Here is a 24,758-nt window from a genome sequence, read left to right as displayed (position 1 = left end):
TGCTCTGGCCTCTGAAGGGCCCCTCAGTGGTGTTCCCACAGGGGAGCCATCAGAACACCAGCAGTGGCTTTGCCGCAGAGTTGGAGCACACGGGGAAAGAAAGGGAAGATGGAAAGAGGAAGATGGGAATTTGAGGATGAGATGGCCAGAGCCCAAGGCCTGTGTAGAGACATAGGGGAGAGAAATGTGGACGAGACACACATCCTGAAATGCATATCAGGAGCTCTGCTAACCTCCAGGCTGCCACCCAGCCACTGTGATGGCTCCAGCTAGTAACTGTGGGGTCTTCATCCAGATGAGGAAGAGAGTGGAGGATACCAGAATATGTCACCCCAAAATATGCCTCTCACATAAAATATTTTTGAACTGAATTCAATTTAGAAACAAGTAAATACAGAAACAACAAAAACAACAACTCCCCTTTTTCTTTTTATAGGCAGGAAATAAATTCTCCTTTTACTGGAGACTTTTAATGAGCATAGAGAAGGCACCGGAGGAATCTGCAAACGAATCTTATTAAACTAACTCTTATCTTCCTACTTAAGGAAGATAAAGACAGCCTCGCCCTAGATGGACCATCCCCAAACCAAACCCCATTTGTCTTGTCAATTCTTCACAAATGTATTGTTTCTTTGTCTAAAAGGTATAAAAGCTTCCTGTTCTGGTTATTTCTCCAAGTCTTTACTCTCTGTACATGTGAAGGCACCATGTATATGTACAAATTCAATAAAATGTGTATTCTTTTCTCCTGGTAATCTGTCTCTGTCAGTTTAGTTTTTAGAACCAGTCAGAGACCCTAAGAAGGTGGAGGAAAACTTTCCTCCCTACAACAGATACTCTTGGAGCTTCCGTCCAGTTCTTCCAGTCCATGGTCTCCACGTAAACCTACACTGTGTGTGTGTGTGTGTGTGTGTGTGTGTGTGTGTGTGTGTTAGAAGTGAGGTGAACTTTTTACTTGGAGTTTAAATGAAATGAGATGAGTAACAGTGAAGAGAATAAGTGTGAAGTCTGCAGTGTGTGTGGCAGCGTGTTTGGAAGAGGACAAATAAAAAACCATGAGGACAAAGTCATTTCCAAAGTGACAGTGATGTTTTTCTTTGGGTTTCAGTTCAGTACAAAGGCGTGGAGAACCTGCTCGAGGACTCTGTGTCGGAGAGGGGCCCGAAGCTCCACTGAGTCCTTCAGGGGGCCAGTGGCTTTCCCACACATTGTCTCACTGAGTCCTTACAAAGACTCTTCCAAATTGGAACTGTCCGCATTTTACAGGTGGAGAAACTGAGGAAGAAAGGGGTTAAGCAATGGGGCCAAGCATACACACTAGCAAGGGGCAAAAATTAGTATTTGAATACAGTTCTTCTGATCATCTCCTTATGTTACATCATGGGTGTAGCTCAGTAAAAACACTGGGCTATAAAACAGTGAACAGCCGGTGTCTTCTCCCCCAGGCCATGCAAAATCTGGGAGATGGAGGAAGAAAATCCAGGCATGCATACTGTATAAATAAAAGAGACAAAAAAGGGCAAAAATAAGTGTTCTTCAGGAAGATGGCAGCCTTGGATTGGTCTAAAGGACCACGGCCCACCCATCCTTAGGCCTAGGGATGACCCAAATCCCCTAACAGGGTTTCCCTGGGTCCCAACAATGCCCCAGACTTCCCCACATTCCTCATCCTCAGCTCAACCAGGGCAGGAGGGCAGAGACAGCCTGGAGAGCACAGGCGGAGGGGCAGGGGAAAGAGGAGGGGGAGCCAGAAGATACCTTTGTGGTGAACTGATACACAGTTGGGCTCGGAGCTAGAGCTCCTTGCTTCTGCCCTCTCCCCACACTACAGACTGATAATGCACACAATTGTCTGTGTGTGAAGGGATGCAGGGAAGAGGTGAGAGTTACACCCATACACCCCGGGAAGGGGCTTGAAAGGAGGCACTGCTGCACCCTTATCTCTACCCCCAGCTGTGACGCCGATTGATGCTATTAAAATTCCCAGGAACCTCTGCTATCCTGTGTGTGTGTGTGTGTGTGTGTGTGTGTGTGTGTGTGTGTGTGTTGAAGGCGGGGTAAAGGGATGTGAAGGGAGGGAGAGGGAGAGACAGAAAGCAGCCTGGGAAATGCTTGTTGATTTCCTTCTCAAAATCGTCCATGTGGGAGGGGTGATAACTGAGGAATGAAAATGCATGATATGGGGGATTTCATGGCTGTTGCCCACGATAGGGCGAGGTAGGTGCCGTCTAAAGACCGAGGCCTAAAAGACTCTTAGTTGCTACCTTACATGCAAGAATTTAGAACCATATCTCTAAATTAGAATAATCAAATTCATGCAAAAGTCTCATCTCCTCTTTAGGTTTCCAATATGGATTTGGAGGAAAATTTAGGAATAAAAGATCTGACCTCAAGTCTTCATCAGCTGTGTGACCTTGGGAACGCCTTGTGATAACCTCTAGTCTAGATTGTTCATCATCAGCTTCACAGTGTTGTCATTAAAAAAACAAGACAGTGTAGGTGAAGGCAGCTTGCCCACTGTGAAATGCTGTAAGAAAACTTTATTTATGACGACCAAAGTTCAGCCTGGAGGGGCTCAAAACACCAAAGGTCACTTTAAATGGATGTTGCCACCTTGCCCAAGCCACTCTTGCTTCCTCCCATCTGACCTCACAGGGGTCTGGCACGTGGTCCAGGTGTCCTTAGATGCCCTCAGCAACTTTCATGGAGCTCTGCCAGGGGAAAGCCAATGAACTTACTCCCCAGAGACTGACAAGTAGCCAAAAAAGGGACCCTGAAAACCCCGTCCCATAATGAGTGCTTTGTCAACATGTCCCACTCAGGCAGGAGGCCTGGAGAAGAAATTGCAGGGCTGTGTTATTGTTCCTCTGGCCAAGCAAGGTGGATAGACCATGGAACCTTTTTATAGGAGACGCTCATTCCCTCTTTGCCAAGGAGAGGGGCCCGGTCCTGTCCTTGTCCCAGGAAATGGGATGCTCAGCTTGACATCATCCATTTCCCTCACTCCAAAGATGCACAAACACTGTATCCTTAGGACTAGCTGGAGAGACAGCACATCAGCAGGGGCCACCCCCTAGAGCTCCATGGGCCTTTTTTTGGCAAGTAGGTTGGGGTATAGACCAGCATTCCCCATCACCAATCATGATGAGTGGTTTTATAAACACTCCTCTCTATGAGTGACCACCTATGTGCCTCTTGAGTACTTAATTCCCCACAACGGACATGGTAACCCCCTGGTTCCCGCTTCCCTTATTGCTCTCTGCCCCTAGCTTCCTAAGGTACAAAATACACAGGCATAACCAGCGCTATCTCTCCACCCTTTCCCTCTGGGAACACTCAGTATGCCCTTTAGACTTGGTTCCACACCCCTCAGAGGCCCTCCTTTGTGGTTTTCCTTACTCTTCTACTAAAACCGATTTCATGGAAAGAAAAGGACATTACCCACTGTACTGGGACGTACAGACTCTATGTTCCTTCTCTGATTTCCTTACCAAAGCTTCCACCTCTCCCTCCTTCCCCCCTCCTTCTCTCTCTCTCCCTCTCTGTCTCGCTCTCATTCTCTCTCTCTAAAGACAATATAATCAATGAAAAGACTTAGAAAAAAAATGAACTGCCGCGTGCATAAGGAGTCTTGAGTTGGACTTTTCAGCTGCATTGCTTCTCTCATGGCTGTTTACTTGAATTTGCCTTTGAAAGATGGGGCTGTGTCAATAGCAGCCAGTCATCCCATTAGCCAAGGTGACAGGCAGAGCCCACACATGTAGATGGTGCACAAGTGAGGCCATATTTTCTCCTCTCCTGCTTTAGACTGTCTGGAATTCCACTCGGGCTGCTGGGAAGCACAGATCAGCTCTGCGGCCGGTATCCGGTAAATAACATCTCCGATACATGAACCGCGGAAACTCTGCTCTCCTGCCAGGAAATGAAGACAGCAGAGGAGGCGCCCTGAATGTGCGAGGAACGATGTTTGTTTCCATTTCACTGCCTCTAGGTGTTGTGTTTGTGGATTTAGGGACGGAGGGACCACACTAGAATGGGCTAGGTGTTGAGTTGGCCCAGCCACGTGGCCAGGGAAGGCAAAAAACGTCCCATGAACCTTATGTGTCTCCATGCTCATGTGAACTTAAAGCCCAACATGCACCACACTGAGTTCATCATCTTCCCTCCAAAGCCTGTTCCTCCTCTGGTGGTTCTTCTCTCCACCTATGGCACCGTCATCCACCCCGTCTCAACTGAGTGTCGGGAACTTGCGTCACCCTTGACTTCCCTCTTCTTTATCCTCACATCCCATCACCAAACCTTGTCAAATTAATTTTATAAGATGATAGTATCTCTGGAATCATCTCTCCTCCCACCTTCCCTTCTCCGTCGCAGTCCAAGCACCTGTCACGTCTTACCTGGATGACTGTAAAGGCCTTGTTTTTGCTCACCTCCCACCCATTCCTGACCCTAGAGCAAATTTAAGTTTTTAAAAAAATACACTACAAATCGATCCTGCTGAAAAGTCCTTGAATGTCTTGCCATTGCCCTTTAAGTTCGAGCCCCAAGGTCCTCAACCAAAGTCTCCCAGGTCTTCTCAGTACATTGCTGCCCTCCTTACCTGCCTGTCACCACTCCCTGCTCCTTTCAGCCTTTCACTGTCTCCACGTGTGATTCAGAGCCCTTGAAGTGTTCCCTCTGCCTGGGAAGGCCTTCCTCAAAGCCATTCCCCTTCAAAGTACCCCTCAAGCTTGGTGCTAGGTATTTATCTTATTTTTGTATTTCTTACTTGATTCTCTGCTCCATGGAAGAAGGAGCTATGTCTATTTTAGTTACCGCTGCATCCTTACCACCCAACATAGTGCCTGGCATCTAATAGATGCTCAAAAAAATTGTGTGTGTATCTACATGTATGTATACATACACATATATGCACATATACACTTGACCCTTAAACAACATGGATTTGAACTGCAAGTGTCCACTTATATGAGGATCCGTGTACCTACGCAGTTCAAACTCATGTTGTTCAAGGGTCAGTCATACATTGAATCAAGGAGATTTTGGTAAAACTACTTTGGAATTATGAAGACTATATAATACTGGTGGTTTTTAGTTCTGCTTTCCAGCTCAGAACGAGCAGGATAGAATATTCTATTACCATGTGGACTTGAGTGGAACTTATTTATATCTGTGTGTTAAGGCTTCCAGGTATTTGCATCTTAAGCTTTTTACTTATACCCGCAGAATGAAGGGATTTGTGCTTCTTTAAAGGAATTTCAGGCAATAGCCACCAGGTGGGTTCATTAAGGAGGCCACAGTACATTCTCATTCCTATTTTTATTTCTTTTTTTGTAGTTTAGAAACTGAAAAATAAAGAGACAAGCAGCCAAGGCCAAAGAAAGAAAGTGGGGAACTACACTCTGGCTTTGGAGCTCTGCTCTCATCCCCTGTAAAGGGATTAACCCCAGGTTCACCATCTGGGGGGGGCGGCTCCTGGCCTGCGGGGCAGGCAGCTCTGTGGGGAGAGAAGCGCCAGGGCTACCCTCGGACATCCCGAGGTCAAAGCCTCTATTAACCCTGGGACTTTGTAGAGCCACTCAGTTTGTGCCTCAGTTTCCCCGTTTGTAAACCAGAGATGAAATCCCTGACCTCACGGGATCAGTGTGAGGATTAAAGGAGATAAAGTGTATTAGGAAACATGTTGTGAGATATAAATAGAAATTAAAGGTGACATGATGACACCACTCAACTAAACTTCCTAAGTACAAAAAGGAGGTCTGCAATTTATTTACCGTGAGCTGCCCCCACCTACGTAGCTCTGTGCACATAATCATCTATCAGCCCCTTCAAGACCATTGCTGAGCATCTGTCTCTCTCTCCTTGCTCCAGGGGACTGTAAACTCATCGTGCATCTCTAATAACAGGCAGTGGTAGACACCCAGTATGCTTTGGGTAAATGTTTGCTGAATGAATATAGGGCAGGAAGAAAGAAGGAGGTAGGTCTGAAGGAAAAGGTCAGTGTGTGTGGGGAGGGGGGTGGCTAGATCCTGAGGGAAATTTACATTTTCTTAGAAGTCAGGGAGAATAACTAAAGGATCCAAATAAACTGGGGTGCCTCCTCCTAACTCCCTTGGCTCAAACCCCAACTGCTAGAACTCTCCTGGATGGGGGCCAGCACTTCAGGGGTGGGGAGGGAGTGATTATTTGTCTAGTCTTCATTCAGTTGCAGTGGCCTCTCCTTGGGGGGCCCTGCTGAGCTGCTAGGAACTGTGGTATAAGAAGCATGCCCAGATTTCCAGATTTGGGAACCTTTTAAGAGATGCATGCCCTGGTCTCGCACCCAAACAAAGGCGATAGAGCCAAAATACCACGACATGTTTCTTCCCCATCCCCAAAAGAAACTGAACATCTCATCATCCATTACTTATCTGTTAAGCCCCTGCTTTGTGCTGTAGCAGGTGCTGGAGTGATGTAAAGCGATCACACCCTTTGCCGGTCTCAAACAGGGGATGCATGACTTCTCTTCCATGGAGTAAACCACAGGGGAAGGGACAATGACACAGGTCCTGACTTGGGAAAGAACACAGACCTTTCCACCTGACAAGTTGGGTAGTGCCCGCCCCCCGCCCCCAGACTGCCCGCCCCCCCGCCCCCAGACTGCCCTCACATCACCCTTGGCCTGTGGAAATCAAAGGTATATCATGCCAGGAACCCAGGGCACTCCACTGAACTCTCTACCTTGCTGGGAAATCGCAAATTTCTAAACAAGATGTTGGCTATGCTGCAAACTTTGGGAACTACTCAATATCTTTCTGCAGTAATCCTTTTAGAGCCGACAAAGAGACTGCATTCCTTTAAGATCAAAAATAATATTTTTAAAGGGAAATGTCTCTCTCTTGTGACCTGAAATTAGGTCCCCATTGGGCTGGAATGGAGCCCATTTGTCAGTGCTACTTGAGGCCCAAGAGGTGACGATCTAGCTATATTTCCAGGGTCAGGGAAGAATGGTCTGAGGATACCTCTTCCCCAAGAGCCGCCTCTTCCTAACGTGCCATCCAAGTTTTGGGTGGTGCAGTTGGAGGCAGAGCGAGAATGTCCCTGCACTGGATGGCTGAGTGTCCTTCAGCCAATAGAAGAGCACTTTGGGGCAGATGGAGCAGCCACAGAGGAAGACGGTAATTCCTCCACTGGTCCTGTGTCCCATATGGAAAGTCTCCTGCTCTTCAGCTATTTCCGCACACAAAGCAAGAGGCTCTTTGTGATTTGAAAAGGCTGCGCCAGAGCGGCAGTGTTGACTGAGAGCCGTCTCTATCGGAGCCCCTTTCTCAATACATTAACAAGCAGGGCCTGCCGAGGGTCCCCAGTTCTGGCAGAGCCCCCTCAAGCTCCATTTCTGGATGTGCTACGGCCAACTAGCTTCCTACAAGGAACCCCTCCCTTCCCAAAACTGGCCGGTAGCCTGATTGCCAGGCCTTTCTTCCTAGGCCTTGGGGGAAAGAACCAAAGGAAGCTGCCCCTGCTCATGCCTGCGGTATTTCTGAACAAAGAGCCCTGTGTGAGCTGCAACAACATGGCTCTGGATTCCCAGCATGGGCACTGCTCGGCGTGTCGGGCCAGAGGGCCCGCAGCACGGCCGAGGGCGTGCTTTGGAACACAGATTGCTGCTGAGCCTTTGGGGCAGTGCCCGTCATGGGGCTGGGCCTGATTCTGGCAGCCTGACATTCGGCTGTCAACAGCTTGCAGGCCTGTTGGCTGCATGGCCAACATCCTGGATGGTGATCTGACCAGAGTCCCAGTTTCTCTTTGCCTATCGGAACTCTAGTCTCGGGGTGCCAGGCATGAGATGACTGCATCTGGACCCCTGAGATGTTCCTTGTTGTGGATCAGCCATTCAGGGAGCTCAGAAAGTGCTGCTGGAAACTTCTTTAGAGCCCTCTGCTTACTGCCCTTCGTCCAGACTCTCTCTGCAAAGTGGAGCTTCGTTATCCACGGAAAGATGCATCTAAATGTTAAATATACTGTCTTGAAAAAGGACTGAAATCATTCACTAGATTCTGAAAAGGTAAGAAAAATTGATGGCCTCCTCCTTTATTTTCTAAACAACCCTCCTCCCACAATAATAATCAGTGGCATCGTTGTGGGACCCAGTCTAAAGGGCACTGTCCCAGGGAGCTGATGCATTTTTTATATTTTCCCCTTTCATCCAGATGCAATATTTTGGTGTAAGCAATATGCAAAAGAAACATGGATTGGTCAGTGTTAACATTTGCTGTTCACTTGTGTCTCACACTCAGTAATATCCTAAGCAGGGAAGTATGTCCTTCTTTAATCACATCTGTGCATCCTTCCAGCTTTCTTGTGTCCTTGCTTCACCTGATGCCTCCATCTTCTCCCCACTTATCAGGCGTCTCCTGCCCTCTCTTCCTGCAGTCTCCTACCTGGACCTAGTGGCTCATCAGGTCTCACCAGATCCCCCAGCGCCCCTCAACACTCACCAAAAAAATCTTAGCTTTCATGCATGGCAGCCCCCACTGCCTTTGCCTTAGCTGTATCTTTGGGACTGAGAACTCCTGGAGGAAATCCTGTACAGGCTGGGCCACCACAAGTTCATGGCCCCAACCCCTGCTGGGCCCTCAGTGCTGCTGCCCACCTCACCTTTACCTGTTCTCCAAGATCTCCTCCTCTGCGACCTAGGTGACCACTCCAAGTGTTCTAACACTCGCCTATTCAACCTTTACTCTCATACTCAGCAAATAAACTTGTCTCCAACTTCAGGGCCATCAGGCTTACTCTCCTTCTACTTCCCACCCCCTTTTTACAAACAGCTCCTCATCCAAACCCACCCTCACCTTCTGTCTCAGAGGTGTGTCCCCCCTTCTGTGCCCTTTACTCTCTCGATGCCCACTGGCAGACTTTGATAGTTATCCCTTATTTCATTTTTATAAAATTTCTTCCATCTCCCATTTAGCTTCTAAATAAAGGGAGAAGAAGTAGGGAGGTATGATGCATTCAGCAAGGTAGGGAAGGTGGAGAAGAGGTGGTTTATTGGAGAAATTGCCCCTGATTGTTGTTATGGAAAACAGCATAGTAAGCTCCTTTACTTCCTGATGGGGACATGTCCCAATAAGCTTGTCTTAAGTTGAAAATATCCTAAGTTTGAAATGCATTCAATACTACACTATAGAGTATCAACTGTTTACCTTCGTGATCACCACGGCCCATTATCATGAGGGAGTATTGTATTGCATATTACTAGCTCGGGAAAAGATCAAAATTCAAAGTATGGTTTCTACTGAATGGGCATTGCTTTTGCACCACTGTAAAACCAGAAAATCGTAAGTCAAACCATTATAAATCAGGGACCATCTGTACACTCAAGTCTCATGCCCCAGGTCTTCCTCTAGTTACTTCTCAACCTCCTTTCTCCCGCTCTCTTCTAAACTTCTTGCCGTTGCCACTCCACTCCTTCCCCTTCTCCTCTCCCATCACCAAGTCCTCCCAAGTTTCTCTGAAACTTCCCCTTTCTCTCCCTACTTTACCTACTACCACTCTCTCGCCTGGCCCTATACAACAGCCTCGTAGGTGTTTGCCTTGTTTGCAGCCCTTCCCATCTTCCACCTAGCTTCCAGAATGATCCATTTGAAAGGCAAAACTGGACTTGTCAAGCCCTTGCTTAAAATCCTTCCAATGTTTCTCTGTGGTCTGAACTCTCTGCAGAATGTACAAAGCCCTCTAACCAGAGCTGCTGTCCTTCTCTGCGGCCTCGCACTTGCCGCTCCAGCAGCACCAAATTGCCAGCTCTTTCTCTTGCTTCCCCCTTGCCTTGGAGTGCCCTGTCTGCCTCCTCCTCTGCTGCCCACTCATCTCTCCACTTGGCTGATCTTACTCATCCCTTAAGACCAAATGAGTCACCTTTCTCCATTCCTCCTCACAAACATCTTGTATGTGCTCCCATAATACCCTGAGCCTATTCCACTGTTAGAGGCTGAATTCTGTCCCCAAAATTGACAGTTGAAGTCCTAACCCCCACTACCTCGGAATATGATCTTATTTGGAAACAGGGTCATTAGAGATGTAATTAGTTCAGATGAGGTCCGAGTGGAGTCAAGTGAGGCTCTAATCCAATATAACTCATGTCCTTATAAAAAGGGGCAATTTGGACACAGACACACCAAAGGAGAAGGTCATGGGAAAATGAAGACAGAGATTGGGATGATGTTTCTACAAGCCAAGGGATGCCAAAGAGTGATAGCAAACAACCAGAAGCTAGAGGAGAGACCTAGAACACACCTTTTCTTACATCCTTCAGAAAGAACCAGCCCTGCCAACACCTGGCTCTCACACGTCTAGCCCACAGCACTGTGAGATGACAGATTTCTGTTGTTCAGGCCATCCTGTTGCTGGTACCTTGTTACGGCAAGTTATGGCGGCCCTAGGAAACTAAGACATTCACCATTGCCTTGTTATATTGTATTGTCACTACCTGCATATGTCCCCGTCTCCCCACTGTGAACTACCTAAGGGCAAGAAATGTCTTATTCATCCTTGTATCCCCAGTGCCAAAAACAGTGTCTAAAACATAAAAGACTCAAGTATTTGAAGATTGAACTAATGAAAGCACAGCATCCCCCAAAAGTTAGACAAGCCAGCAGACTGAGAAGCTTAACTGATTTACTGCCCCTCGGCTCCCTAAGTTTCTTTTTTTTCCCCTATGGATTATTGCTGAATCTGTCCATGTTTTCCTGTTCCTCGTGGGTGGGTGTGCTGTTGGTTTTCCGGTTGGATTTTCAGATGCATGTTCTACCTATTTCTGCCCATTTCGTGCCAATGGCTACAGGTCCTGCTGTACCGCTTTCTGTCAAGGTTCCAGCTCTCAGTAGGTTTTGGCCACCCTGCACTGTCCTCTGGTCCCTTCAGGCCTAGGGATGGGTAAGACATTTCACTGTAGCTAATACCAGGCCTTCATTCTTTATTGTCCCCTTAATTCTGCCTGCTCCTCTGTAAATACTTTCATAATTCAACTCTGGCAAGCCCTATGTTTCCTGATGGGACCCTGAAGAATAGAGTTAACAGGCAGGTGAGTGGGGACTGTGATGAGAACCACAGTGAAAAAATAATCACTAGGTTTTTTTAAAAAAAGTAATCCTTCTGATGCCCTCCTGAGTATGTTTTCAAAGCACCACATACCTATTTTTACATAAAGCCTGCTAGTTGATCTTATTTATACATTTGGCTAAATATAGAAAATGTTTAGTTTAATTTGACTGCAATTTTCCAGGCACAGTGATGGGCACATTGGGAGTCCGGAGAGGATGAGATTGTTTCTGCTCAAGAAGACCCAGAGGTGGCCAAGACATGGAAACAACCAAAGTGTCCTTCAATAGATGACTGGATAAAGAAGATGTGGTATATATATACAATGGAATGTTATTCTGCCGTAAGAAAGGATAAAATAGTACCATTTGCAATAACATGGATGGATCTTGAGATTATTATGCTAAATGAAATAAGTCAGACAGAAAAAGTCGAGAACCATATGATTTCACTGACATGTGGTATATAAAACTGAAAGCAACAAAGGAACAAGACAAACAAATGAGAAACAAAAACTCATAGACACAGACAATAGTTTAGTGGTTACCAGAGGGTAAGGGGTGTGGGGGGTGGTAGATGAGGGTAAGGGGGATCAAATATATGGTGATGGAAGGAGAACTGACTCTGGGTGGTGAACATACAATGTGGTATATAGATGATGTATTACAGAATTGTACACCTGAAACCTATGTAACTTTCTTAACAATTGTCACCCCAGTAAACTATAATTTAAAAAAAAAAAAAAGAAGACCCAGTGTTTAGTGAGGGAGACAGAAACATCATTGACAGAGTGCGGGGCTATGGGAGAACCAAGGAGGGCACCTGGGAGGGCATGGGCCTTGGGCCAGATCCCACAACTGAAGAAACACTGAAATGTGGATTATCTCCTCAATATAGACATTTTAGAGCAACACTGGTACTTCTACTTCAGTTCTTTTCCATAGAATCATCTTCAGGTTTTTTTCATCAGAGAGATGGCTTCTGACAGCCAAATACACACAAGACGATCATGTAACTTGTTTATGGGGGTGTCAAAATTCCGCCTTATATTTTCTCTTTTCCTAACATTATAGATCCCTTGAGTTGGCAAAGACTAAATAATCACCTACCCCAACAATTCCCAATTCTGGATGATCATGAGAGTGCCTTTTTAAAAATACAGGTTCCTAGTCTCATAGCTGTCTACTGAATCAAAATCTGAGGAGAGGAGAGGGAACAGAGGGAGAGGGAGACCTGGAGATCAGGCATTTTGCTTTTTGAAACGCTTGTAATGATTCTCATGTTCAGTCTGGTTGCAAACCATTGCTCTGGATTAGCTCTTACTTACAGTTAACTGTAATTTAGACAGTTAACTGTAAGTTTTTCCAAATGTGGTTCGTTAGCCATCTGAGTGTGTCATCCTGGCAGAAGGATAAATGTAATGATCAATGGGATACAATTGAGAGTCCAAAAGTAAACCTTTACATTTATGGTCAATTGACTTCCTACAAGAGTGTCAAGGCCATTCAACAGGTGAAACAATAACCTTTCAACCAGTGGTGCTGGGACAGCTGGATATCCACATGTGCAAAAAATGAGATTGGATGCTTACATCACACTATATACAAACGTTAATTCAAAATGGATCACTGACTGAAATGTAAGAGCTAAAACTATAAAACTCTTAGAAAAAAACTATGCATAAATGTTTGTGACCTTGAACTAGGCAGTAGTTTCTTAGATATGACACCAAATGCAAAATAGATAAATTGGACTTTATCAAAAGTAAAAACTTGTGCGTCAAAAGGCTATCAAAGGAATGAAAAGATAACTCACAGAGTGGGAGAAAATATGTGCAAATCATATATCTGATAAGGGATTGATCGCCACAGTATATAAAGAACTCCAACAACAAAATACCCAAATAACCCAATTTAAAAATGGGCAAAGCACTTGAATAGACTTTTCTCCAAAGAAACACAAATGCTCAATAAGCACATAAAAAGATGTTCAATATCACTAGTCATTAGGGACACGCAAGCGCACAAAGCACAATCTATCACTCCACGCCCTCTGGGATAGCTATAATTAAAAAGATGGACAATAGCAAGTGTTGGTGAGGATGTAGGGAAATTGAAACCCTCAGAAATTGCTGGTGGGAATGTAAAATGGTCCAGCTGCTGTGGAAAATAATTTTGGCACTTCCCTATGACCTAGCAATTTGACTCCCTTGGGTATATACCCATGAGAATTAGAAACATCCACACAAAAATGTGTACACAAATGCTCATGTCAACATTATCCATAATAGCCCAAAAGTGGAAACAATCCGAATGACCATCAACTGATGAATAAATGAACAAAATAATAAATTCATTATTATATAATGAATATAATTCAGCCATAAAAAGGAATGACATACTGATACTTGCTAGAATATGGCTAAACCTTGAAAACATTATGCTAAATGAAAGAAGCCAGTCACAAATCACATAGCGTATGATTCTATTAATAGAAAATATTCAAAATAGGCAAATCCATAGAGGCCAAAAAGGAGTTTAATGTTTACCAGGGACTTGGGGGAGAGCTGAACAGGGAGTGACTGCTAATGAATATTGATTTCCTTTGGGGGGTGATAAATGTTCTGATTTAATTTAGATAGTGGTGATGATTACACAACTTTGTGAATATACTAAAAAACCACTGCATTGTACAGTGTAAAAGGGTAAATCTTATGATATGTCAATTATATCTCAGTTTAAGAAAAAAATTACCTGATCACTTGGGTCCTGGGAATTTGCATTTGAAACAAGCTCCCAAAATGATTCTGTGGCTCACTGAGACTTGAAAACTGCAGTATCTCATTTGTATCACTTTATCTCCTGAAAATTGGAAGCTTTAAAATGTCTTAAAAAACAAAACAAACAAAAAGCAAAAATCAGACCACCTAGGGCATAGTAAGTGACCCTTCATTGAACAAATATTTAACTGCTGCCTGCTACGCAGCAGGTAGCACGCTGAGCTCAATGAGCGAGTCACACACCCTGCCATATAAGACTTTAGAGTCTGGGAGGGATGGAGGCATGCAAACAGTTACAGTACAAAAAAGGCAACAGTGACATCTGCTTTCATGGACGTTTGTACCGAGAAGGACAAGGTCAATATGAAGCCCAAGAGTCAAACCGGAGGCAATATTTGAGGGGAAGCGCAAGATGTGGGTACCCAGAGAGGTGGAAGAGAGTGGGAAAGAGTGACAGGGAGGTCCTCCTGGCAGAAGAACAGAGAGTATAAAAGGCACAGCGGTTTGGCAGAGCTTGGTGAATTAAAACAACTGTAGCAGGTTGAAACAAATGCCCACAGGAAAAGAGGCAGAAGAGGAAGCGGAGAGTTACAGCTTATTGTGCAGGGAGGAGCCACGGGAGAATTTAGAAAAGCAGGATACAGTCCTAGTTTGGGAAGATCAGTTCTTATGGCAGGTGGGAGAGTGGGGCAGAGGGAACAGGGGGCTGTGAGGCTGGTGGGAAAAAGGCTTTGTCTGAAATGCTGAGGGTCCAAACTGCAGCGGTAGAAGGGAAGGGGGGAGAGAGATTGATTTCCTACTTGTTTAAGAAAGATGGACTGCACTGTAGGAGGTTTAGCAGCATCCCACACCTCTACCCACTAGATGCTAGGAGCATCTCCCCAGCTGTGAAAAACAAATATATCTCCAGAAATTGCCTGCAATACAAAATCTGGGGGACAAAATCTGCTCCAGTTGAGAATCACTGGTCTAAATTACATGAACCCCGCAATGGGATAGGGTTACATCTCCCTCAAGGAGAACCATTCATGCAAGGTGCTTTTGCATGCCTAGATGAGAGGAAGCTGGGGCTCCACTGAGCTCACAGATCTGGTGGTGTGGCCATTTTTGTGCTTCTTTGCTAACAAATGTCTGAGATGTGCTCTGATTGTGAGGTGGTTGGGGAGTTGACCCATAGCCCTACCTTCTTCTAACAGTTGGGAGATACCATTAGCTACCAAATAGGTGGTAGTTGTGAACAACCAACCTGACTTAGGTCAATTTGCCACCGAGTTGTCCAAGGTGATTTGCTGTTTACTAGCTGGAAGAGTGATGCTGTTCCCTAAAACAGAGGATGTCCAGGAGATTTTTTCATGGCCCAGGGCAAAAGGAAACGGTAGCAGAGCTAGACCGGGAACTTTTAGAATGCACACAATGGAATTCTTCTGGGTTTCTCAAGTGCTTGGTATATAGGAATTCTCACCGCCCAGACTCATGGGCCTGTGATTCTCCCAGCATGGCCCAAGCATAGTTCCTCCCAGCTTCGAGGCCAAGCAGATCTCCTCAACAAAGAGTTCTACCTTGATGGCCATGGCCCCCAGGTAAGAGTCACAGAATATCTGAAAGGGGAAAGGAGCTTAGAGAGATCTCACCTGTCATTGTTCACAACAGTTCTGTGCCCCACGTCAGCACTAGGTCTGGAAACCATCCCCACCTCTCTGCCCTCTGCCAATACCCTGGTCCCAGCCACCACCATCTTCCACCTGGACGGCTGCAATAGCCCGCTAATGAGTGTTCTAGTGTCCTCCTTCCTCCCCTATTCACGAGTCCCCACACAGCCTATGCAATGATTATTCATAAGTAGATCCATGTTGTCATCTCCTGACGAAATCCCTTCAACGGCCTCCCCTTTCATTTAGAATAATTCCAGTCCTTACTCGGTTTATAAATTCTGCAAATTCTGCCTCCCAACCTATCCAACCCTTTCCTCTCCGTTAAACTCCAGCCACACTGGCTTCTTTTGGTTTCTGAAATGTGTTGGGATCTCTCCCATCTGCGGGCCTGGGACTTTTGTGGTCCCTTTTCCAGGAGGGCCTTTCTCCAGGTTTTTCCATGACTACCTCCCTTTTCACCCACCAGGCTCCGCTCAGATGATACCCGCTGACAGGCCTCACTTGCTTTCCCTTTTGGGGGAATATCCTGGTATCCCCACCTTCACTGCCACATCACCTCCTTATGCCTTTGTTGCCACTTTCACCGTAGTAAGTTATCTTATTTGTTTGTGGATTGCTTGCTCCTTCCTTTAATTGAGAGGAAGGGGTTGCCCAGACCTTGGTTAGCATTAAATCGCAGGGGCTTGTTCCAGGTGGTTAGTTGATATTTAGTGAAGACACGAGTAAAATTAGGGTTTGTGTCACAGTAAATTCATGTGACTTGTCACATAGGCAGTGATGGCCAAGACAAGATCTCTCTGTATCTTTGTCTTCACTAGAAATTAAGTACTTTGTCTTTACTGACACTGTGAAGGCCTCCTTGTAGGTGTCTCATCGTTTTGGAGCCTCCCACCCATCGCCCTGCCCCACCAAAAAAGTGGAAATGTCCTTGCTTAAAGCAGACCCTGGGTCTTTCAGCTAGACTTCTCAAAGCGTTTGCTTCTGCTTCTGTGGTTCTCCTCTTCTTTCCCTCCCTCCCTCCCTCCCTCCCTCTCATCCTCTTTCTCTAGCTTGTTCCTGAAAAGTTATGTGTTAACTGAATAGCTTAACATTGAATCCTTCTTCCTATGATCTTACAGAGTGGTTTCAAAAGCCTGGTGATTCAGTTCTAAAGGCTCTGACTGGCTGCCCGTTAGCTTTTGGCCTCTTTGTAAAATGATTAATGATCTGTAAACAAACACTTACATAGAATGGTTAAAGTACCCTCTATTTAGAGGCCCCTTGTGGTGAATCCTTTTTGTAAATGGAAGAAGTGTCTGGTTTATCTCCTCTGTAAATATGGATTTTCCTATTTTGGAAGCTGTGTTGGTTATACCTTCCCCATTTATATGAATCCAACACATGCTGCTACCACCCCTCTCTCCTTTCACCCGATCGTCTCACCTAGTCATGCACACAGCTTAATTGAGCCCCTACAACATGCCACAGAGATAAACGAAACAGCCCCTGTTCTCAGTGATTCCCCATTTGGCAGGGCAAATGGACATGATAATGACCACGATACGGTGTGATTTAAGGAGAGCTCTTAGCTAAGCCCCAGATCAGGGTGTATGTTCAGGAATGTCCCTGAGCTGTTTGGGGGAAGATGGGTGGCAGGGAGCCAAGCAGATGGAAAGCGAGTCGCCAGGAAAGGCCAAGGACCACTGTGTTCAAAGGCACATTGTGAGAGTGGCTTTTCAGAACGACTACAGCCCGTGCGGATGAGGAGCGCTGAAGGCGGAGGCTGGAGGCTAAGCAGCTCCACACAACCACACAGAGGACGTGGGAGTCCATTCTTAAGGGGACGGATTGACGGCTGTTCCAGGGGACACACAGGAGGCCACGGACAGACCTGCACTGTTAAAGGATTGCTTAGGCAGCCCTTGTGGGGAGTGGATGGAAAGAGGGGTCGGCTCAGCAGCAGGGAGACCTCTCAAAGGACATTGTCTTAGACTCTTTGGGCCGCTATAACTAAACACTGTAAGACAGGTGAGTTATACATCACAAACATTGGTTTCTCAAGTTCTGGAAGCTGGCCTATTCAGATCAAGGTGCCATCAGATTTGGAGTCTGATGAGGACCCACTTCCTCACTGATGGATGTCTTCTCTATGTAAGCCACTACTCACAGGTATCTAATCATTTTGGAGTCCCCATCCAACCCTTTGCCCCCAGAAGAGTAGAGATGCCTTTGTTTAAAGGCAGATCCTGGATCATTTAGCTAGACTTCTCAAAATTGCTTCTCCTCGTTACTGTGGGTCTCCTCTTCTTGCTCTCCCTTTCTCACTCCCTCCCTCTCTCTCCTTTTTTCTCTCTGGCTTATTCCTGAAAAGTTATGTGTGTCTCAGGGAGGGAGGGACAAACCAGCTTTCTGAAGTTGCTTTTTTACGGGTTCTAATCCCATTCCTGAGGGCAGAGCCCTCGTGAGCTAGTCACCTCCAGTTGATAAAACATACATTGGGGTTTAGGATGTCAACATATGCATTTGGGGGAGACAAACATTCAGATCATGGCAGACATCAAAGTTCTCCAGGTGAGAAATAAGGAGGCTTTCAGCCAGAGATTTGTATCCTTAGACACAGTGGCACCTAGGGAGGGGGGTCCCCATTGGGCTCCGCAGAATCTAGAAACGCTTTTGTAAAAAATGTGGTGTTTGCATACACCTTTTCCTGAGAAGAGGATCCATAGTTTTTATCAAATTTGCAAAGGGATCCATGACTCTGAGCCAAGGCCAAGGCTGTGGCAGTGAGGATGGAGAAATCAAATGTGATAGGAAAGAGATTTAGAAAGATTCACTGAGAGGTGTGACAGATGGGATGTGGGTAGAGAGGAGAGGGAGGGGATGAAGCCAAGCCCAGGCTTCTGGCTTGGGCCATGATTAGGGAAATTGCGTATCTTTTACCTAGAATCCCGGTGAAAGCACCATTTGGGGGCAGGGGGTAGGAAAGGAGGAGGAAATCAATCATTCATTTATTTATCAATTATTTATTGATTTCTTACTCTGTCTCAAGTACTGCTAGGTGCTGAGGATTCGGCGAAATAAAGAAACATATTCTAGTGTGCGTAAACAGACAACAAACACATTCATGTCAGGGAATGATAACTGCTTTGAAGAAAAATAATGCAGGGAAAGGGGAGAGAGAGTGATGGGGGTGCTATTTTTGATCGCCTGGTCAGAGAAGCTTCTGTGGGCAGCTGATAGCTCAGCAGAAACCTGAGTAAGGTGAGAGAAGTCTGGGGCTATTTGCTCTTGGGCCATAAAACTTCAGATGGAGGGAACAATCAGGACAGGCACCCTGTGATAAGTGCCTCCTTGGCTTCTTGGAGGAACGAACGGCAAGGAAGCCAGCGGGGCTTGAGCAGAGTGAGTGGTGAGGAGAATCCAGATGATGAGGTAGAGGACGGGGCTAGAGGTTAGATCCTTTAGACTCCAGGACCTGGAAGACCATAGCAATAATTACAGACGTTTTCTAAATGCACCGGGAAACCACTGGAGAGCACTAAGTAGGGAAAAAGACCCCACTTCAGTGTGGGACATGCTGAGTTTGAAAGGGTGCATGAGACACACAGGTGGAAGGGTACTGCAGGCCTTGGATATGAACCCGCACAGGCTGAGGATTCAGGATATATTTGTGAGAATCGGCACCATATATATATGTAGGTGGCAGTGGAAATCATGGATGTGGCCAGGTTTGCCTTGGAATGTTGTGGAATCTGATGAGAAGGGGAGAACCTGAGGAAACCAGCAGTTAAGGGGTAGAGAGAAGAGAAGGAATTTTTGAAGAAGCTTGAAACACAGGGGCAAGAGAGGGAAGAGAAGAACTAGGGAAGAGGGTGTCATCACTGTAACTGGAAAGAATTTTGAAGGTCAATAGTCTCAGACGCTGCAGAGCAAGTAAAATTAGGCCCAATGGATATGCTTTGCATTTCTCAGTCTGTAAGATAATGCAGAGGGATTGGAAGTGGGAAGATTACAGTGAGCTAAGTAATAAATGAGCAGTGGTGACTCAGTGTAGACATCATCCCAAATTTATAGGGCTGGCCCAGACACTTAATGTCTACACTTTATGGGCCATGCACATTGGGCTAATGGCCAAGCTGCGGGCTCGGTTATCAGGAGGACAAAACCAAAATATCTCATGCCAAGGGGTGGACAGATCAGGAGGCTGTGGTCACGGGCTCTGTGTAGACAGGGGAGGAAGCAAAACCGGGAAGATTCTGATAAAGGGGAGCCGATGGCAGAGCAAGGGTCCGAAGCTCCTGATAAGCTGGAAGTGTAGGTAAATGGGTGTAACAGGATGGAGGGGATGGAAGATTGGGGGACTGAGGTCCAAAGAGATATTGGAGTTATTGATTTGAAAGGCAACATAGAGAAAAGTTGAGGGTGTGTTTTTAGGAGAAAATAGGCAGAGTGGAGCAGAGGTAAAGTTCACCGGCCTCGAGGAGAGAAAAAATAATTCTGTTAATGTAGGCTAATGACGGGGAAGGCTAGTAGATGACAACCTATGGAAAGATGGTTTGCCTAAACCATTTAGTGGGTCCTCAGCATTGTAAAAAATGGAATGAAATAAAATTAAATAGAAATATCAGAGTGACCTATTCTGAATTTTTTAAAAATGTTTTAAAATACTTGTTTTAATTGTGTGTGTGTGTGTGTGTGTGTGTGTGTGTGTACACTGGGTCAAAATGTAAAATGTATTTCTTATTGTGTGCAATGATAAAAAAAAAAAAAAAAATGAAGCTGAGATGACATGACGTCCGAAGCAGAGTTTTTGCAGGAAGGCAGAAGAATATAGAAGGTGAAACAAGAAGCTTCAGCCTGAGTCAGAGCCACACAGAGCCCAGGAGACAGGAGCAGTGCAGTGGCAGACCCACAAGAGTAGTGGGTACTTGGTTTAGACGTGCCAATAAAGGAAGCCATTTCTCCGAGGCCCAGAAGCTCTGAGAACTGAGCTCTCCCAGAACAAGGTATGATTATTACAAATGGTATTACTTGGGGATGTAGGATCGAGTCACAGTATCCAGGAATCATAACACCAAAGCAATCAATCCAATACTTCCATTTTCAGAAAAAAGCAAGGTCGGACTTAAATTTAGTTTTGTCAAAACACGGCAAAATCTACCAATTCAGCACTATGAATGCTGCCTTCGTTTCTTAGAGGCTTCATCTTTAAACTCTTGTGTAAGTAGAGAGGGTAAATGTTGATTTTTCCCTCTTAGTGTAAATTTCATTTGACTTTTCCCTCTTAGAGGCCTTCCTATGATCGTTTCTGCCCATTTTTCTCCTGCCTATTTCCTTCCTGTGCTGTGTGGAAATTTGCCTGTGGTACCAGGAACCTGTGGATGAAAGACTTGGGTTGAGTGACAAGAATGAAGGCAAAGAAGAACAGGTCTTTGATTTTCAAACACAGCAGGGAGTGTCCCTGGTATCTGCACATGGCCTGTGTGTCAGCCTGATCATTGCTCTGAATCAGCAAAAATTTCCATTGCCTTCTGAGCAAACTGAGATGGGTTTCCCAGTCTCCTTTGCTATTAGGTGTGACCATGTGACTAAATGTTAACCAATGGCGTGTGGCAACTGGGTATCCATTCAAATACAGTTTGCTTTGGAGTGGAAACAAATTGGTGATTTCATTTTCTCTTTCCACAGAGGCTTAGTGTATTTCATGTTTTGAAAATACGCTTTCTTCGTTGTTTTCACTTTAATTTGCATTTTAATTTTCTCACCATCACTGAAAAAGCAAGCAGTGGCATGCTCCCCGCTTTCCCACCCCACTGAAGTCTAGATCAATGATACCTACCCGGCAGTTACTCAGGAAATGTTGCCCAGCTGATTGCTAATTTTGCTTTAAGAAATTACTTTTCCTCACTTTTGGAAGTACTCATCTTCATTTACAGCTGAGACAAGGTCAGTGTTAATGGAAATCCCCAGTGATGGTGAAAAATAACAACAGTTCCCAAGCATTGGGCATTGCAACATGCCAGGGAGTGTGCTACACATTTTATATACATTATTCCTATGTAATAATAATCCCACAAGGTAGGTATTAATTAGTACATTATTTCAGTGATTTTGAAACAGAACCTGATAATAGCGACAGGACTTCGTTGGAGCCAAGATTTTAAATCAGATGTGACTGGCTCCAAAGCCCATCCTTGACACATTTGCTTCACAAATATGTGCTTTTCAGTTGCTCGCTTTACATCTGCTCATTTCTTTCTTCTACTTTCCTTTGAGGAGATTTTCCAGGCTCTGCTCATTGACTGGTTAACACAGTGTACCTTGCATTCAGCCGGGGTCACTGAATTTTAACAGGAAGTAGAACTCAGGCCATTCAGTTCAGGGAGTTTCAGGGCCTGCGTTGATGGGTATTAGGATCTATAAATATTTGCACAATCCTTCTAGCAAACATGTGAGTATGACCTGCTCACAGTTAAAGAGCAAACAGCAAAAGGCAGCACCTACCCGGCTACTTTCCATTGTCTGCTTCAAAGTAAAAGATTTCTGGTGGACTTTGACATTCTCGAGGTCATATCCTGTATTGGAAAAGAACTTGGCACCCCCATTCTCTCCTCCTATCTTGCACAGGCCTGAAACTTGAAATGTGTCTGTTGAATGACTGTGGAATGAATTGCCAAGTTTACATTTGAACAACTTTTATTAAAAATTGGGTCCCCGTGCTAAGTAAGGACAAGGGGACCAGGAGGCTGTGACCAGGAGATACCCAGGAACACTTGGGTGTGCAGAGGAAAGGAAGGACTGATTGATGGCTTTCATGGTCATTTTAAGGCTTTCTGAATTGTTATAAAATGGTCTTGGCCATGCTTCAGGACTAGAAACATTTGACAGTCTAGTTTCCCTTCTTATCTCGGGTCAGTTTCTAAACTTTCTGGGACTAAAGACCTGCCCAAGGGCATGAGTTGGCAATGAGTACCTTCCAATGCTAAGACACAGGAGCTAAGAAGATTAGCTCTGAAATCGTACCGTGCAGGTTAAAATCCTGTCCCAGTCACCAGCTGGCTGTGTGACCTGAAGCAAGTGGCTTAACCTTCCTGAACCTCAATTTCCTCAGCATAGAAGTAAGGTTGATGCTATTACCTCCCTCACAGGATCATTTAGGGGCTAAGTGGCCCCTGTAAAGCATTTAGCATAGTGCTTGGCACACAGAAAGTGCTCAGCGAACGTGAGCTACTGCTAGAGCTGACATTTATTGAACTGGGCTTTTCGTCCTGCCCCCTCATGGAAGTTTTAACTCATAAAGGAAGAATTCTGTACTGGGTGCTGGGACTGGCACCAACAGGAAAGGGCCTTGCCCTTGGGGAGCTCAGAGTTTCTATTCAGGATTTAAATATTAAGACTCATAGGCCTTGAGCAAGTGACTTCACCTCCCTGTGCCTGAGCGTCTACGTGTGGAATGAGAGTGGGCAGCAAGGATGCTTCCAACCCAGCGTGTGCAGCAGCCTCGATGTTGGTTGGAACTCAATTACAGACAGAAGGAGAAAGAATGATTAGTCACCATCCCGGCAAACAGAGGAAAGTCACCATCTCCTTTTATTAATAGACCTGGCTATGTAACACTGTAAAAATAGGGTAGGTTCAAAATGTAAGTTCTTTGAATTTTAGTTGTTGTTGCATCGGATGAAATGTGAAAAGAGAATTGTGTTATGTATAGACTCTGCATAATGGTGTTCTGTCTCATGTTGCAAATCAATTACTTATTAGCTTTTATGGCCAAGGATAGGAAAATATATTACTATTCATTTGAGCCTTTTCCTTGTCAATTCTAAGAGTATAGCATTTGTTCTTGAAGAGAAATGAGTCTCTTCATTCTTTCATTTCAAAAGACCGATGTCACGTTACACAAAATTAAAATGGGAAAAAAGCAGGAAAAAAAGAAAAGAAAAAGCTTATCATACTACTTGGCCACTGTTCATGTTTAGGAGTCTACTTCCAGTTTTCTTCTGCATATTTTTACACTGAGGCCTGCTGCTTTCACTGAACACTACAACGCGCATTCACTACATAGAGTTCATAATCATTTTCAATTATGAGGTAATATCCTAGGAGGTGGATCCTGGTCTGCCATTTCCCTATCTTTATTAGAAGGACACGGGGTTTGGTGCCGGGGCTGGGTTGAGGTGTGGCTCTGCCACTTCCTGGAAGCGTGACCTTGGCCGAGCCACTTAATCTCCGCAGGCCTCAATGTCCTCAGCTACGAACACACGGGCTGTACTAGTCCCAGTCTCGTTGGGTTATTGTGAAGACTGAACGAGATCATGTTCGCAGAAGGCACAGCGGTATCTGGAACGCAGTAGGGTTGGCTGATGTCAGCGGCTGCTGCTGCTGTGCAGCCTTCATTCCAATCTGATGAGTGATTTGATTTTTATAAACATCCCACAAGAAAATGCATGTCAGGCCATGTCACTCCATCTCACTGGGCCTGGTTCCGCATTTGCCAAGGGAGGTGGTCAGACTACAAAGGGTGACCTTGGAGGCCCCCATGGTTCTCCATCATTACTCAAAGCAGCGGGAACCACGGCAGGGAAATGACCTACGGAAACTTCCAGCCTCGCTCACGAAGAAAGAACCCCGCAAAGGCCTGAGGGCTTGTGCACATCAGTTTCTCTTTTCATCCCGATAAACAGTTGACATTTGTTCAGTGGCCTTCCTTGTAAAGGCCTCTCCTAGTTCAGTGTGTGTGCGCCTCAGATCTCCGTTTTTCAGATGGATGCAGCAGCCAGGGTGCTCACCAAAGGTGTTACTTATCCGTTTCACATTTCTAATGTCGTTTCACTGCTGTGATCATTTTCCTATGTGGTCATTTAAGGAAGATAAACTGGACTGCAAATCTCAGCAGAACAGGCATTGCTCTGAGTCCCTAAGGGACAAAGACTTTCTTCCACTCTTAACACCACCTGCTGCTGCTCTCCCTGTAACCTCCCAAGGAGAATTTTTAATTAAAAAAAAAAAATTCTGACACCAGAGTAGTTGGATGGGCCCCTCCCTGTTTGAGGAAAGGTTCCCCCTCACATTCAGACTTCTCAGATTCCAAAACCAAGTGCCAAAAGGACTGGAACTAATGGTGATGTGAGGATCAGAGCTGCCACTGCAAGGAAACATTAGCATAGAACTGCCACCTGCCCCCTCTGACATCGAGTTCCCAGGGAGTGGCAGTGGGGCCAGCCTTCCTACCCACTCACCCACAGTGCCTTCCTGATGGGCACACTATGCAT

General features: G+C 45.5%; 1 long non-coding RNA gene across 2 annotated transcripts in view; it reads left to right on the top strand.

Moving 5' to 3' along the window:
* Positions 1–755, top strand: part of LOC141572738 (uncharacterized) — a 40,196-nt gene extending 39,441 nt beyond the window's left edge. For both annotated transcript variants that reach the window (XR_012498186.2, XR_012498184.2), the window contains one exon: positions 437–755. This is a non-coding gene — a long non-coding RNA (uncharacterized LOC141572738). The remainder of the gene's footprint in view (positions 1–436) is intronic.
* The last annotated feature ends 24,003 nt before the right edge of the window (positions 756–24,758 follow it).

This window comes from Rhinolophus sinicus, chromosome 15 (genome assembly GCF_057876585.1).
Source record: "Rhinolophus sinicus isolate RSI-liver-muscle chromosome 15, RSI-T2T, whole genome shotgun sequence".
NCBI lineage: Eukaryota > Metazoa > Chordata > Mammalia > Chiroptera > Rhinolophidae > Rhinolophus > Rhinolophus sinicus.
Note: the sequence above shows the minus strand (reverse complement) of the source record. Positions and strands in the feature narration are given on the sequence as shown.